Here is a 16,429-nt window from a genome sequence, read left to right as displayed (position 1 = left end):
CTACACAAAATTATGACGATGATGATGATGATAATTAATGTAAGTGATCAGAAAATTTTAGCTGCTGATTTTTCTTTACATAATTATCTTCATAATCCTTTGATTGAATTTATGAAGCTTCTATAATCTGAATAAATCTCTTTCAGCATTTATTATGTATATTAAAGCTACAAATTTCCATTTTCCTCTGCAGATGACTGTCAAAGCCCACAAGAAAATGAGCTTCTTCAAGTCCAACAAATATTTACATGACATCTGAAATTTAGAATTTGTGTCCAAATCCCTGATAGTAAGTTGTTACAACCAACTTGTATCACCTTACTAAAACAGTGTTTTTGTTGCCTACATGGAAATATCAATTTTTATAGATAATAAATTGCCAATTCTAAATGAGTAAATGTGTCACTCTTTGTGGATTTAATTTCTTTGGAAATATCTTGCTTAAAATGTTTAGGAACTCAAAATGACATATGAGAAGTACTTGTCATGAATAGTACCTGACATCACTAGAAGCTATCTTTAAAACTATAATAAAAGTAGTAGAAAAAATAGAAATCCACTTAAGTGTGGGAATGATTTTTCTAACATGTACTGTGATCTATTTAAGGGAATATTCGAATGATTACACATAAGCAGATTTATGTGCATAATACCCAAACTTATGAGATACAATGAAAGCAGTGCTAAGAGGAAAGTTCATAGCACTAAGTACCTTCATAAAGAAATTGGAGAGATTTTATGCTAGCAATTCAAAGGCACACACACCTGAAAGCTGTAAAAAGAAGAAGAAAGAGGAGGAGGAGAAAGAAGAGGAGGAGGAGGAGGAGAAGAAGACACACCCAAGAGTAGTAGACAGCAAGAAATAATCAAACTCAGGGCTGAAATAAATAAATTGGAAACAAAGAAAACAGTACAAAGAATCAATAAAACCAAGAGCTATCTATCTTGTCAGCAAAATAGACAAACCAGTAGCCAGGCTAACTAAAAAGCAGAGAGACAGTATCCAAAATAACAAAATCAGAAACAAAAAAGGGGGCATAACAACAGACATTAAGAAAATCCAATTGGAAAAGCTAAATGAAATTGACAATTTTCTTGATAGATACCACTTACTAACATCAAATCATGATCAAGTAAACAATTTAAAGAGACCTATAACCACTAGATAAATAGAAGCAATCATTAAAAGTCTCCTATCCAAAAAGAGCTGTGGGCCAGATGGTTTTAGTGCAGAATTCTACCAGACTTTCAAAGAAGAGTTAATATCAACACTCATCAAACTATTCCACAAAACAGAAACAGAAGCAACATTGTCCAACTCATTCTATGAGGCCATAGTCATCCTGATAAGTAAAATACACAAGGACTCAACAAAGAAAGAGACTTTTCAAATCAATCTCTCTTATGAACATTGATGCAAAAATACTTAATAAAATACTCACAAACCAATCCAAGAACACATAAAAAGGATCACCACCATGACCAAGTAGGGATGCAGGCGTGGTTTGACATCTAAAACCCATCAATGTAATCCACCTTATAAACAAATTGAAAAGAAAAAGCCACATGATCATCTCACTAGATGTTGAAGAAGCATTTGACAAAATACAACACCCCTTCATGTTTAAAGTCTTGGAGAGATCAGAAATACAAGATGCATACCTAAACACAATAAAGGCAATATACAACAAGCCAATAGCCAACACCAAATTAAATGGAGAGAAACTTAAAATGTTTTCACTAAAATAAGGGACAAGACAGGCTGCCTAGTCTCTCTGTATCTATTCAGTATAGTCCTTGAAGTTCTAGCTAGAACAATAAGACAACTAAAGGAGATCAAAGGGAATACAAATTAGAAAGGAAAAGAAGTCAAAGCACTGCTGTTTGGAGATCATATGACAGTGTACATAAGTGATCCCCAAAATTCTACCAAAGAACTTTTACAACTAATAATCAACTTCAGCAAAGTGGCTGGATAAAAAGATTAACTTTAAAAATGACATTATCTTATACAAATGACAAACAGACTGAGAAAGAAATTAGGGAAACAACACCTTTTACAATAGCTAAAAATAATATAAAATATCGTGGTGTAACTCTAATCAAGAAAATGGGAGACCTGTATGACAAGAACTTCAGTGTTTGAAGAAAGAAATTGAAGAAGATATCAGAAGATGGACAGATTTCCTGTGCTCATGGATCGATAGCATTAACATAGTGAAAATGGCCATTTTACCAAAACTAATCTACAGATTCAGTGAAATTCCCATCAAAATACTAACACAATTCTTCAGAGACCTTGAAAGAACAACCCTAAACTTCATATGGAAAAACAATAACAACAACAAAAACAAAACCGCTAAAACACTCCTATACAATAAAATACCCTCTGGAGGTATCGCCAACCCTGACTTCAAGATGTACCACAGAGCGATAGTAATAAAAACTGCACGGTGTTGGCATAGAAACAGACAGACTGATCAATGGAATCAAATTGAACACCCAGGGGAAAAAAAAAGCCAGAACCATACAATGGAAAAAGAAAACATCTTCAACAAGTGAATCAAACTGGATATCAACATGTAGAAAAATGCAAATAGACCCATATTTATCACCCTGCACAAAACTTAAGGCCAAGTGGATCAAAGACCTTAACATAAAACTAGACACATGAAATCTAATAGAAGAGAAAGTGGGGGAATACCCTTGATCTCTTTGGCTCAGGACAGGGGACAACTTCCTGAACAGAACACCAACAGTTCAGGCACTAAGATCAACAATTAATAAATGGGACCTCCTGAAACTAAAAATCTTGGGTAGACAAAGGACATTGTCAATAGGACAAAATGGCAGCCTACAGAAAAAAGTTTTGCCAACCCTACATCTGACAGAAGGCTAATATCCAAAATATGTAAAGAATTCAAGAAATTAGACACCAACAAAACAAATAACCTAATTAAAAAATGGAGTACAGATTAAACAAAGAATTCTCAACAGAGAAATACTTTCTGGCTTATCAGAACTTAAAGAAATGTTCAATGTCCTTAGCCACCAGGGAAATGCAACTCAAAATGACTCTGAGGTTCTATCTTATACCCATCAGAATGGCTAAGGTCAGAAACTCAAATGACAGCACATGCTGGAAAGGATGTGGAAAAAGGGGGAAACTCCTCCATTGCTAGTGGGAGTGAAAACTTGTACAATCACTGTGGAAATCAATCTGAAGGTTTCTCAGATTTGGGATAGATCTACCTCAAGACTCAGCTATACCAGCCCTGGGTATATACTCAAAAGATGCACTACCATACCACAAAGACACTTATTTAACTATGTCCTATAGCAGCTTTATTCCTAATAGCCAGAAACTAGAAACATTTGTATGTCTCTCAGATGAAGAATAGTTAGAAAATATATGGTACATTTACACAATGAAATACTACTCAGTTCTTAAAAACAAAGACATCATGTAATCTGCAGGAAGTGGATGGAACAAGAAAAGATAATTGTGAGTGAGGTAACCCAGACCCAGAAGGACATACATGGTATATACTCACTCATAAGTAGGCATTAGCCATCAAATATAGGCGAACCATGCTACAGTCCACAGACCCAAAGAAGCCAAGGATGTCCCAAGGCAGGATGCTTGAATCTCACTCAGACGAGGAAATAAAATAGGCCTACGAAGTGGATGCAGGGAGGTGTGTGTGCAGGGGGATGGGGGAGAATAACAGGGGGCATGAGGTGAAGCTCAGGTATTGGGAGATGGGGGAAGGAAAGGACATACAGAGAGAACAGAAATCAGTGTGTGTGAGGGTATTTCTGGTATAGGAGAGGCTCCCAAGAGTTTATGGGGTGACCCTGGCTGAGATTCCTAGAGGCAAGGAATATGGAGCCTGAAGTTGCCAGCTCTTGTAGCCAGGTGGGACTTCTGGTGAAGGGAGGGATGCCAACCCACCCATGAAATCTCCCACCCAATGTTTGTTCTGATTACAGGAAGTATTGGGATGAACATGAAACAGAGATTGAGGGAACAGCAAACCAATGACTGGCCCTTCTTGTGACCCACCCCACGGGAGAGAGCCAACCCCTGACTATTAAGGATACTCTGCTATGCTCGAAGACAAGAGCTTAGCATAACTGTCCTCTGAGAGGCTTTATCCAGCAGCTGATGGAAACAGATGCAGAGACCCACAGCCAAACGATGGGCTGAGCTCAGGGAGTTTTGTAGAAGAGTGGGAAGAAGGATTGAGGGCACTGGAGGGATCAAGAACACCACAAGAAGACCTATAGAATAAATTCACCTGGGACCATGGGGGCTCACAGAGACTGAACCACCAACTATAGAGCTTATATAGGCCAGACCTAGACCCCCTACACATAAGTAACACATGAGCATCTTGGTCATCATGTGGGTCCCCTAACAATGGGAGTTAGGGATAGCTCTGACTATGTTGCCTGCCTTTAATTCCTCTTCCCTTAGCTTGGACTGCTTTGTTGGTCTCAGTGGGAGAGAATGATTTTAGTCCTGTTATGACATGAGGGGCCAGGATGGTTGGTACCTCTTGGGGCCCCTTCTGTGAGAAGAAGAAAAGGGGGTGGGTAGGGGAGGGGGCATGAGGGTGGGGCTGGGATTAGGCTGTAAAGTGCTTAAATAAAAAAAAGATGGTTATAAACTCATCTTTTTATATGTATCCTGGAAGGAACTTAAATTATATAAAGCTCAGTACTGCTAAGCATTAGCTAAAATTAGAAACCATGGTTTTGTAAGGTGTTTAGGTCATGAGGGCACTGTCCTTAGGGATGAAGTTAGTGACCTTAGGTAAGAGGCCACCATGCTGGGGATGTAACTCAGAGGTAGACTCCTTGTTCAGTTGGCTGGGACTCTGGGTTCAATACCCAGTATCAAAATAAGAAGAGAGAAAGGACAAAGAAGAAGCAAGGAAGGGAGGGATTAAGGGAGGGTGGAAGAAAGACAGGGAGAAAGGGGAGGAAGAATAAAAAGATGGGGGGAGCAGAAATTCAAAGAGGAGGAGGAGAAATAAGAGGAGGAAGAGAGGCCCCATGGAGTTCCCTTGACTCTCTATCATAGGGATGTGGAACCACAGCAAGGAGCCACCTATGGGAAATTAGCCATCACCACACATCCATTCTGCCAACATGCTGACATACTCCAGAACTCTAAGAGCAAATCTGCTTTGGTTAAACCACCAGTGCAGGACGTTTTGTTTCAGCAGGCCCAGCTAACTGAAACCACCACTCCCTTTTATGGCAAAGCCTTGGTGAACAGAGCTGGCTTTACATAGGCGGCTAAGACTTATAGGTCCTACAAATGCTATGCTGATGTTTTTTCAAGATACAGTGAGGACTCTCCTTGAGGAAATCCAAAGAGGCCTCATAGGAGGAGCCCAACTTTCTATGAAGTGACATGGCAATGTCACACACAGTGGCTTTAGGGATCAAGTCAAATGAAGAATGAGCTCTTCCTGAAGAATTAGTCACTGCAAAGACTGAACTGAATGGAGTTGCATCACCAACATCCTTTCACCTGAGGTGAAGACAAAACAAGGAGACTCAAGGCTACTAATACACACCCATTCTTATGCTTTCAGCCAAGTACAGAAGGGGTGTGCATGGGTACCGATCTGAATAAGGCCGAGCCCTTTGCCCTTATCTCTCATCTTCAGGATTACCATGGTGTTGGGGTTTGGGGAGACATCTTGCAGAAGTGCAGAGAGACAGAACAATCAATAGTCAAGTAAGGTGTGATACAGTGAGAGGAAGGACATCCTGCATTGTGCAGAAAGTGGCTGGACATCCTGCAGAGATGGTCCAGTACACGTCTATGTGCTGATGTCAGCATTTTCCAACTTAACAACAATTTGTGGTGTGTGACCTTATTCATTTCAGTTTGTACAATGGTATAAGTAGAGACGTGAGAACACAACCCGTTCTAGCTGGCAAGTAGTCAGGGTGCAGCTTTTAAGATGTGATTCAAAGCCTTGCCTGTGAAGCCCAGTAGCACACACTGAGCATGCACGAAGCCTGAGTTAAATTCCCACTATAAACAAATTTTTAAAAAGTGACTAGGCCTTTAAAAGTGATCAGTGCAGTTCTTTGAAGGTTTGGGAATGGGGTCACTACAGCCGAATGTGTTAGCATGAAGTGTGTCCCCTCCTCCTGCTCCACCCCTTTCACATGGGTCCTCTTGCTTTTCACTCTTCTCCCAGGCTGTGAGCAGCACCTGGTTCTTCCATCCACCAGAGACATGTAAGAGGCATGAACCAAAATAGACTTTTTTTTTTTTTTTTTTAACAAATTACAGAGTTTCAGGCAATCTACTTTAGCAATGAAAATCCAACAAAGACACATCCTAAGAAGGTTGGAAAGTTTTTATCAAACTGGAAAGAGGGAGCCATATGATTTATCAGCACATCTGGACCACAGAGCACTTAAGCAATGTTAGGAGGGGGAGGTATCACTCGAATAGCTACTGTCATTTAGACAGCTTTTATAAACTACACTATGGCATGAAGCTCTTGAGAGTGTGTGGGGAGACTGTGAGAAGAGCCACTTGATGAGCTAGGAAGAAAGAAAGTATTTAAATGAGCAATACGCACCAGTGTCTGTTGATTCGGTAACATGATAAATTGGATATGGAACCTTCTAGTAAACACTCTTTTTTAAAAAAGCCACTCTAAAGTCAGGCCATGACTAATGACAGGTGCCTATGATGATGCCACACAGATTTAGTACTTGAATATTTTTGACAGAAGCCAATGATATATTAACCTGAATATAGATTTATTATGTTATTATGAGCTGAAAAGCAGACAAAACATATACACATGACTTTGATTACTTTTGATTCAGATTACAGAGATATTCTCATAAAGGTATTCTATTGCTACTAAGTAATAACTATAATCAAGCTGGGTGGGATCAATACTTGTTACTTGGGCACTTATGGTTAATGATTCTGAACCTATTAGGTAAAAAATATCATGGTGATCATTATGTAATTCCACATAAATTATGTCCTCAGCTCCATCCTTAGCGGACCTCTCCCAGACGAGTTATAAAAAGACCTACAAGCACTTCATGTCTTAACCTTTTCTCCTCTCCTCTCCTCTCCTCTCCTCTCCTCTCTCCTCTCCTCTCCTCCTCTTTTCTTCTCTTCTCTTCTCTTCTCTTCTCTTCTCTTCTCTTCTCTTCTCTCTCTCTCTCTCTCTCTCTCTCTCTCTCTCTCTCTCTCTCTCTATGCATGTGTGTGTTTGCACATGTGTTTGGATATTAAACTTGAGCTGGCTTGGGAGAGGATAACTCATGCATAGGGCATGCACTTGTGCCTTGGAAGTACCTTAATGTAAAATCATGATGGAGTCTCTTTCAGCCACAGAAAACGGGCTACCTCTGAGCCTGGACAACTTGTTTGCTCCTTTGCGTGGCACATGCTCCAGCAAACTCCATCGCCATCTGCTTATATGCCAGTGACTTTAAGGTCCAAGTTTTTAAGTGGAATTCACTTAGATCTCCTAGGCTCCCAGCCCTGGGTCTTCCAAGGGTTTTACATTGTGGAGCATTTCTTGTCTCAGCAATGATAGAGAAGCGTTTTTGTGGGAGCTTTATCCCAGGCATCCTCTCCTCAGCTCCATCCTTAGCGGACCTCTCCTAGACAAGTCATAAAAAAAAACCCCACAACCACTTCATGTCTTAACTTTCTCTCTCTTACTGGGGACAAGAAAAAGGGAAACAGGGAGAGTTGTTGCTGAGTGACTCCAAGGGGCAAGACGGTGATGGGATGAGAAAATCAACAGCTAAGATCAAGATGGAGCTAGACTGCAGGAAGAAGAAAGAACAGCTATGAGTTCTTAGCCTTGGCATTCAGAGGCCCCAGAAAATCTAAGCCTGCATAAAGACACTGATGATGTCAGTCCAGAGCAGTGGACCTCAATGGTATCCATCCAGGAATTCTGTGTGACTGAATCTAGAGATGCAGGTGTCTACGGTTACAGGTGTGGAAGGAAGGGTGCATGGGCCCTTTTCACATGGCTCCAGTTTTTTTTACCATGAATACAAGTACACTTGAATGTGCCCTGGTGCATTTTCACCAGTTCAACCGTCTGTCTTCCAGGAATTTGCTTTGATCAAAATTCCCTCCTTCATCTGAAAGGAAGAAAGAAAACAGCTCAAAGTGAACATACACATTCTTGGTTTTAGAAAGAACAGAATCCCAAGAAATAGACATTTGACCCTAAGGTTAAGTCAGTCACGGGCTATGCTAACAACAATTCTTCTACAGATTGGTTTCAAAATAAAATTTATCTGCTCACATTGGGACACAGCTGGCAATTCTCATTTTACACCCAGTAGCTGTGTAGTTGAGGAGGACCTTGAACTGCTGATCCCCCTGCCTCTACTTCCCAAGTGCTGGGATCACAGACATTTGCCACCATGCTTCTTTGTATAGTGCTGGGGATTGAGCCCAGGGCCTTGTGCTTGCTGGGCAAACACTCTCCCAACTGAGCTCCATGGCAGCCCAACATGCAAATCTGTACCATAAAGTGCACGGGGAAGTTTGGCAGAAGTGTAAAGGGGCTGCACGTCTTGCTCTGTCTGCCATGCTTCCAGTCTAAACGCCTGCTGTCATAACCATTCACTCGCATGAGAAGGGTGTGGCCTGTGCTTCCTGCTGATATATTTTCTGCATGGGAAAGGTGACATGGGAACACCCATGAAAATATTCCTTTATTGCCCATTTCTTCTGGGTAAGCAATGAGACCAAAGACAAAGGCACTCGTTAGCTGGATTGGAATGCAAATGTCAGGCTAGAGTGTCTTATGAGATTAGACAGTCGCCAGATCAAAGTACCCAAACTGTAAAGTAGAAGGAGTGAAAGCTGAAGTGGGGTAGAGCGGAGTGGCTGGCACAGTATGCATGCCCGAGATTTTTATTTTTCCCCTAGATTTTAAATTACCCAAGATTGCCTTCTAGAAAAAGCCATTCCCTCAGTTAGTTAGTCAAAATAGAATTCGAATCCTCAATTGCTCACACCTCCTGAAAGTTAGTTAAGAATATGCTTCCCTTTAGAGGGAAGGAGAATGTGGACACATGGACAGACACACAGACACATACATGCCTAAGAGGCAGAGCCAAAGAAAACTCCATTGGAATTTAAGTTTTAGGTGTAACGGACTTCCAGATGATATCTAGAGACTCTTCAGTGAAAATATTAGAGATTAACGATGGGCATATCACATGGGAATAAAAACTCCTCCATTTATTTAGGTTAATAAAACTTTGCTTCTTCAGTTCATCCAGAGAGAAGCTACTCAGAACGTGTCAATCATTAGGGCTGGTGAGGCGGCACGGCAGGTACCCGCTGTCTAGCATGGCAACCTGATTTCAGTTCCTGGAGCTTGGATGGTGGAAGGAAGGAGAGAACTGGCTGAAAAGTTATCCTCGTGCATTATTCGTGTTTTCCAAAAAGCACTTGAAATGGGGACCTCGAGTGGTCGCCTTTCTCCCCTTACAGTGAACTCTCCTCTTTCTACTGTATTCTGGTGTCTGGCTCTGTATATCTTCCCAACACCCACACCTACTGTCAGTCAGTCAGCATCAAAGTTCCTTCCTAAGGACTTCAAGACCCAGTTATTGTTTCAGACCTTGACGTTAAAACCAGTCATCCTGGACACAGCGACTTCTGCTGGTTATGCAGAGCGTCCCACGTTTTCCATGCACAGCGGATGATGGTTAGTATTGATACGAATAGGAACTGGGACTGGAGAGATGGGTTCAGTCAATAAAGTGCTCTTGAGGACCTGACTTCAGATTCTCAGCACTCACATAAAAAGCCAGACGCGGTGACACATGCCATAACCCCAGTGGTGGTGGTGCCCGGGGCGAGACAGGTGGAGCTCTGGAAGCTCACTGACCAGCTGAATAGGGAGTTCCAGGTTCAGTGAGAGACCTGTCCTTAAAGACTAAAGTGGAGACTGGTTTATGAAGACACCCAGTGACATCTAGTCTCCACATGCATGCACACACATCTGTACACAGTACACACACACACACACACACACACACACACACACACACACACACACACACACATTATGTATCTCATTACAATGTGTCCCTAGAGTAAGGGGACCATTCCTGTGTAAGGGTCACAAAGCTAGTAGAAGCTGACAAAACAGGATTTACAGCCAGGTCTGTGAACGTCCAGAGGCCTAGCTGACCCGTTACTTCCAGTCTCACCAGTACTTCTAGCTCACATGGATAGAAGGACTGTCTGACGATTCCATCCATGGGTGGCTGAGAAGAAGCTAGGCAGTAAGGAGCGAATGACACAGGCCAGCAGGCAAAGCTGATTCTGTCTGTTTGGCTGAACCATACCTACTGCTGTGTGTGAAAGTGAAAAGTGACTGGCAATCAGAACTTTTATCAGGTTTAATTTTAAATAGTGATCAATTGGATTTTCATTATTCCTTTTTTTTTCCTTTGTGTTTTCAATTACAAAACAATGAAGCTAATTGGAGCTCTTTCAGTTTTAAGAGTCCTATTTGATGGAGGGAGGAGGGTAAGAGTTCAAGGCCAGTCTGGGATATGTAAGGGATTTTAAGCCAGCCTGGGATACATAGACATTGTATTAAAAAACAAACAAATAAATGTTACCAACAATAGGCTATGGTTCATGAAATTTATATTCAATTCCCCACAGTCATCAAAGTAGTGTTTTTGTATTCCTGGGGCTCATTTTACTGGGAGCATTTGTGGGGTCTGGGGGGAAGGGGGAGGAGTCAGTATGCAAATCTCATTCCGGAATAGAAAGAAGTCACCACAGTTGCACCTTTTTGCGGTTTCTGCAAGGACTCCAGAAACAGGGTTGCAGCCTCCCGGAGAGTCAGCAGTTGAAGATGTGGGTTTCGTCTTTCTGAAGAAACAGAAATGTACACAGCCTTGATATTCATATAAACAAAGCAGCACTTAAATCTTCATGTCAATTAAACATTGTAAATAAATTAGCATTCAGATATTTGTGTCAACTGAACTTACTGTGCTGTGTGAGACTAGAAAGACCTCAGGGAAGCAGGTTTTTTTTAATCTGTACGCTGTATAGTGATTTAAAAAACATTAACAAAAACATTTACAGTGCATTTTATTTAGTGCATTTGTTTGTGTGCATACACACACACATGTACACACACACACACACACACACACACACACACACACACACACCTGAAGGTCAGAGGACAACTTTGGGGCATCTGCTCTCTCCTGCCATAAGAGGGTCCTAGGACTGAACTCAGGCAGTAAGAGTTGTAGCAGGTGCCTTTATCTGCTGGTCAGTCTCGATGGCCCCAGAGTGATCTTCACAAACTGAAGTGTCATATTTCTCTTGGAAATGACTTCCAATTGTTTTTCCTGTGTTTACATCCGGGGATGGAAGAGGAATATGCACTGTATGCTAGGGAGTATGTCTCAAAAGAAAGACAGAGTAGGAGGCCAGCCACAGCCCTTTTGCCTCTTCAGGGCTTGGGGGTGGCTTTTCCCTCTCATAGCTTAACATAGGTTGCCTGGGCCAAAAGATTAAGGCATGATTCCATAGGATCCAGAATCTCCTATTGCCTGCCCCCAAATCAGCTTCAGCTAAACGTGACCCTTCCTACAACTAGCCTATATTTATAGCCTATAGCCTATAATTAGCTATTTGACTGCAGACACTTTGACTACATGTTCAGAGCTATTTCACATTTGTTAAGTCACATGTTTATGGCATTACAGGGGCATGCTACCACACTCTATTTCAAACTTAAGTGGATAGGTGACATGGTCTTGATCTGGCACACACCTTGAGTTTTATTCAGAAGTAACAGAAAGAGAAGAAAGATATTTTACCCTAACAAAATAAGATTAATCACACTGCAACCTGAGGAACTGAAAGCGATGCATGCGAGGCATCTGCTACAGGTATGCCCGGAAGTGATGGCTAGTCCTCCAAATAGGCACAGCTTTTATTCTTAGTATTTGTATGCGAGGGTCTAGCAAAATTAATTTTTCTTCATTTTTAAACTGCAATGACATGAAATTCATCAAGAAAAATGTCCCTGGCTCTATTTTTCTTTTCTTTGAATTTATTTATTTATTTATTTATTTATTTTACATCCTGATCGCAGGCCCAGCTCCTCCTCTCAGACATCCGTCCTCCCATCTTCCCCTCTCCTCAGAGAAGGAGGAGGTCCCTCGTGGGTACCAGCAGGCCCTGGCACATTAAGTTGTTAAATTAATTTAATTTTATTTTATTAAGAATTTCATACACGATGAGTACTGTTTGCATCGATTCCACCCCCTCTCTGCCCCCAACGTTTCCAAATTCGCCACCTTTTCTTTAATTATTATTTAATATTTTTTCTTTAATTCATTCTCTCCCCCCCCCCCCCAGTCTTTTCTCCTCTCTCTCTCTCTCTCTCTTTCTCGTCCATTTGGTGTTATTCATGTGTACAAGTATTTAGGGATGAACACTTGGGATTGGGTAGTGTATCCGGTGCTTGTCCCTGAAGAACATTTATCCTTGCCCAGTCATTTATACCTAGCCTTATTTTTAATAATCTTTACTTTATTGCATTTGGTTTAAAAGCTTTTGGTAGCTGTTTCTAGTCATTTAAAAGGGAGATGCACTTGAAACTTCTAAGAGTGCCTTAATACTAATTGTTAATTAGGAAGGGAAAGGGCAAGGCAAGGGTCTTTCCATAAATAACCAGGTGGGCTTCTTGAATCAGCTCAGTCTCTTTGTCCTGCGGTTGCACTGCAGACCCAGCGAGTGGGGGACCCGGGCTCACCAGCTACGTGCTGGGAAACGGCGCTGGTGGAGCCGCCGCCGCACAGCTCACCTACCTGGAGGCGGCCGGTCTGCGAGCTCCTTCCTGCGGTTCTGGTCGGAGATGAAGCGGCGGCCCTCTGCGGGGGGGAGAAGGGGGCTGAGCGAGGACAGCTAAACCCCAGGCCGGGGAAGACTGGAGAGGGGGCACCAAAGAGTCGCGCGCATGCCTGTCCCTTCCCTTCCTCTCCTTCCCTTCCTTCTTTTGTCAAGTTCATTCGATGCTGCTCCAGCCCCACAGACCTGGTTTGCGCGGAGGAACAGTAACTCTCCCATTTAACAAACCAACTTCATCACCTCCTTCCTTCTTATTTTCTCCCTCCTTTCCTTTCTCATCCCCCTTTTCTTGAACCCTTCTCCCCCCTTACTTTTTCTTCTTCCCTCCTTCCTTCTTCTACCTTTCTTCCTCTACAGGACCTTAGTTTGACCAGGAAATCACTATGTAGGCCAAGCTAGCCTCGCACTCAAAGCAGTTTTCCTGCCTGTGAGGCCTGGGGTTCTCTCAGCTTTCTGGCCATGAGGGTATCTTCGTCTGTGACCTACCTTCCCTGCCATTTCTGGGTTGTCTGAGATCCTAATTATTTACTGGAGCCAACAACTGTGACACTGTCCCCCGGGAGGATCCCTGCTCTGTGGCTTCCAGGATTCCCAGGGTGTCTTCCCACGCACCCCGCACCCCGGCGAAGACAGTAAAGAATTTGGAACTCACGTGCGCCCTTCAGGTAGAGCATAGCCTGGGGAGTCCAGTTCCTTCTCTCCAAGAGTCTCTGCAGCCCAGGGAGGAGAGAGGGCAGTTAGCACAGGGCAGCAACGTGGAAAAGAAGAAAAACAACGAGGCCGCGCAGTTCGTACCCAGGGTTTGTATTCTCTGTATGAGATTACCTGCGGAGCGCTGCTGCAGTTTTCCAGGACAGACAGAGCCAAAAGAAGAGCCAAAGCTGTCACCACCAGGCTTCTGGGGCCCTACAAGAAACACCAACCAAACCCAGGTTCATCTGAGTGTCCTGGATTTTTCTGCCTTCTCCTCAGACTGGACAAACCTCTCTCTTCAGTATATGATCCTACCTTCTACATAACCCATAACGAGTACTTCTAAAAATTAGAAAAAATATGATTTGCATAACTTCACCCAAATAAAGAATCGGTGAATAAGTTATTTTTCTCAGCAAAGTCAGACGATTTCACTATTTAAAGGCATGTTCCCCAAATGTCCAGTCACCTGAAATGCTCGTTAAGCATAACCTGGGTAGAAAGGTAGCGCAGTTGGAAAGGTGTCGGATGCTCACATCCGGGGCTTACCTTCATGTTCTAACCCTTTTCTGGAGCCCCACAACTGCTGTAGCTGTACCAGCGAGGAGTCTTTTAAACCCGCTGCAACCTGGGGCTTTAAAAACCCGTAGCGTGGAGTCTTCGCAGGGGAAAGGAGACCACGGGGACAGCGTGTGTCAATCTTCAGAACTGATCTGATCCGATGATTCCTCTGGGGAGGTCTAATTGGCAGAAATAGGACAATGATTGATGAGCGGATATCATCTATTTACGCACTGACCACAGCCAGGAAACATTCTGGCTGTATCAGCTTCGTCACTTTTGCTTTTCCTGTTAGCTGCCCAGTGTGTTTTATCATTATTAATGAAAGCAAACGGATAACATACTAGCTATGGATGAGGATGAGTCACCCCCGTGAACACGAAAAGGTTAGGGAACCTCAGAGGAGCTTGGCATCAGTCAGTCAAGAATCCGTCCAGTCAATGATTTAACCAACACGTGTTGAGTGACTACCTCCTACCAGACAAATCCTTAGCTCACTGATCCCCTTTTAGTTAAGGGCCGTCTCTAAGTTACTTGCTGCACAACGCTTAGGTTAGTAAGTAAAGGCAGGCAAGATGACACGACAGGGGAAATGCCGGGCTACTTTAGAGGGAGTGAAAGTAGAGAGGATTTGAAAGATAAAATTCCAGGGCATTTGGAATTAGTATTCCAACTACCTGTTACACAGACAAACAAGTGAAAGGGAAACCGGAGAGTCAGCAAACAGCTGGGTTTATTTGAGGCCACAGCACTAGTGGGGTCGCGGGGAAGGGTACCTGGAACTGCCTTGTGCCTACGAAGATGTGGTCATGAGCCAAAGGCAGCGACGGAAGGCGATAAAGAACGCAGGGCTGGAAATGATGTCGGAGGTGGAAAATGCAGGACCAGTCGGTAAATCAGACGTGAGAGAGTGAGAAAATAAATGAGCCAAGGATGCTGCTTAGATTTTTGGCTCAAGCACAGGTAAATGAAACAGTTTACAGGAACAACACAGGCTTCCCAAGGAACCAAATTGTGAACATGCAAAACCAGCAAGTAGAAATGTAAAATAGGTGACTGGAAACGCCAGGCTTAGGAATCCAGCAAAGAGACTATTAGCTTAGTTTTCCCTTTTCTAAACGAAAGGAGTGATCCATTGTAAGAATTCTAAGAATTTAAAAATGGGTGGAAGAGTTTGGCAAGAATGAAACTGTTAGTAAGAGGAGCACACAGAGCTGTGAAAGCAAGCACACAGAAACTGAACAGGTAAAGATCCAGAAAAAAAGAGGTGGAAGTAGAGCAATCAGAAAAAAAAGGAGTCACTTCAGGGAGCCAGATGTGAAGGAGCTCAGAGAGTATGCAGTGATATTGACAGGCCAGAGGGTTGGTGACATGGCTCAGCAGGTAAAGGTGCTTGCTGCCAAGCCTAATTAATAACTTAAGTTTTCTACCCGGAACTGGTACTCACATGGTGAAAGGAGAAAACTTATTCCTGGAAATTGTCTTCTGACTGCGTACACGCTCCCTCCCCCCAATGCTAAAATAAGTAAATGTGGTTTAAACTTTGAGCGCCCAAGCAAGATGTGAGAAAAGAGCCAGTGGATTTGGAAGTACGGTGCTGTCTGAACGTAGAGGCAAACCTGGAGTGGGTTAATTAGCAAATAAAGTCCGAGGAAATGTAAACAAGTGCTAACAATATGCCAAAAAGTCACATTTTGAGGCAGAGAAATGCTGACTTTGAGTATTTTAAGCTGTGATTTGTTGAATTACAGTATTATTGGGTGATGGCAGTTTTGCTTGCTGTTTTGTTTGTTTGTTTGTTTGTTGTTGTTGTTGTCGTTGTTATTGTATTGCCCAGACTTTTCTAGCACACTCTTGTGTGACGGAGCCTTTAGCTGGGTCCCAATGATCCACTGGTGCAGTGCGGCTGTAGACAGATCTAGTTTCTAGAACAATGTTGGTGGATTGGTAATGGCAGATTCCAGAAATCAGTGCTGGAGTGTGATGACCTCCCCTTTGTGGATTTTTGTTTTTGTTTTGTTTTATTGTCTAGATCAGTTCGGTTTGTCAGTGTTTATTAATAAAAATGATTTGTAAGACATGCACCATTAAGTACAACCAGAGCAAATGATAATGGAGAGTAAAGATCAAGAAAAAAGCTAAAGGAATGGCTGGAATAATGCTCAGGGGTTGAGAGTACAGACCCAGATTTAATTCTCAGTACCCACACTGGGCAGGTCACAACATACTGTAACTCAA

The 16,429-nt window shown here is 42.6% G+C and overlaps 1 protein-coding gene across 1 annotated transcript in view; it reads left to right on the top strand.

The window, feature by feature from the left end:
• Positions 1–428, top strand: part of Gys2 (glycogen synthase 2) — a 29,723-nt gene extending 29,295 nt beyond the window's left edge. The window contains exon 17 of the mRNA XM_051155530.1: positions 194–428. The gene's annotated coding sequence lies outside the window, so the exon portion shown is untranslated. The remainder of the gene's footprint in view (positions 1–193) is intronic.
• The last annotated feature ends 16,001 nt before the right edge of the window (positions 429–16,429 follow it).

Source organism: Acomys russatus, chromosome 13 (genome assembly GCF_903995435.1).
Source record: "Acomys russatus chromosome 13, mAcoRus1.1, whole genome shotgun sequence".
NCBI classification, from domain to species: domain Eukaryota; kingdom Metazoa; phylum Chordata; class Mammalia; order Rodentia; family Muridae; genus Acomys; species Acomys russatus.
The sequence above is the reverse complement of the archived record's forward strand: the minus strand, read 5'-3'. Positions and strand labels throughout refer to the sequence as shown.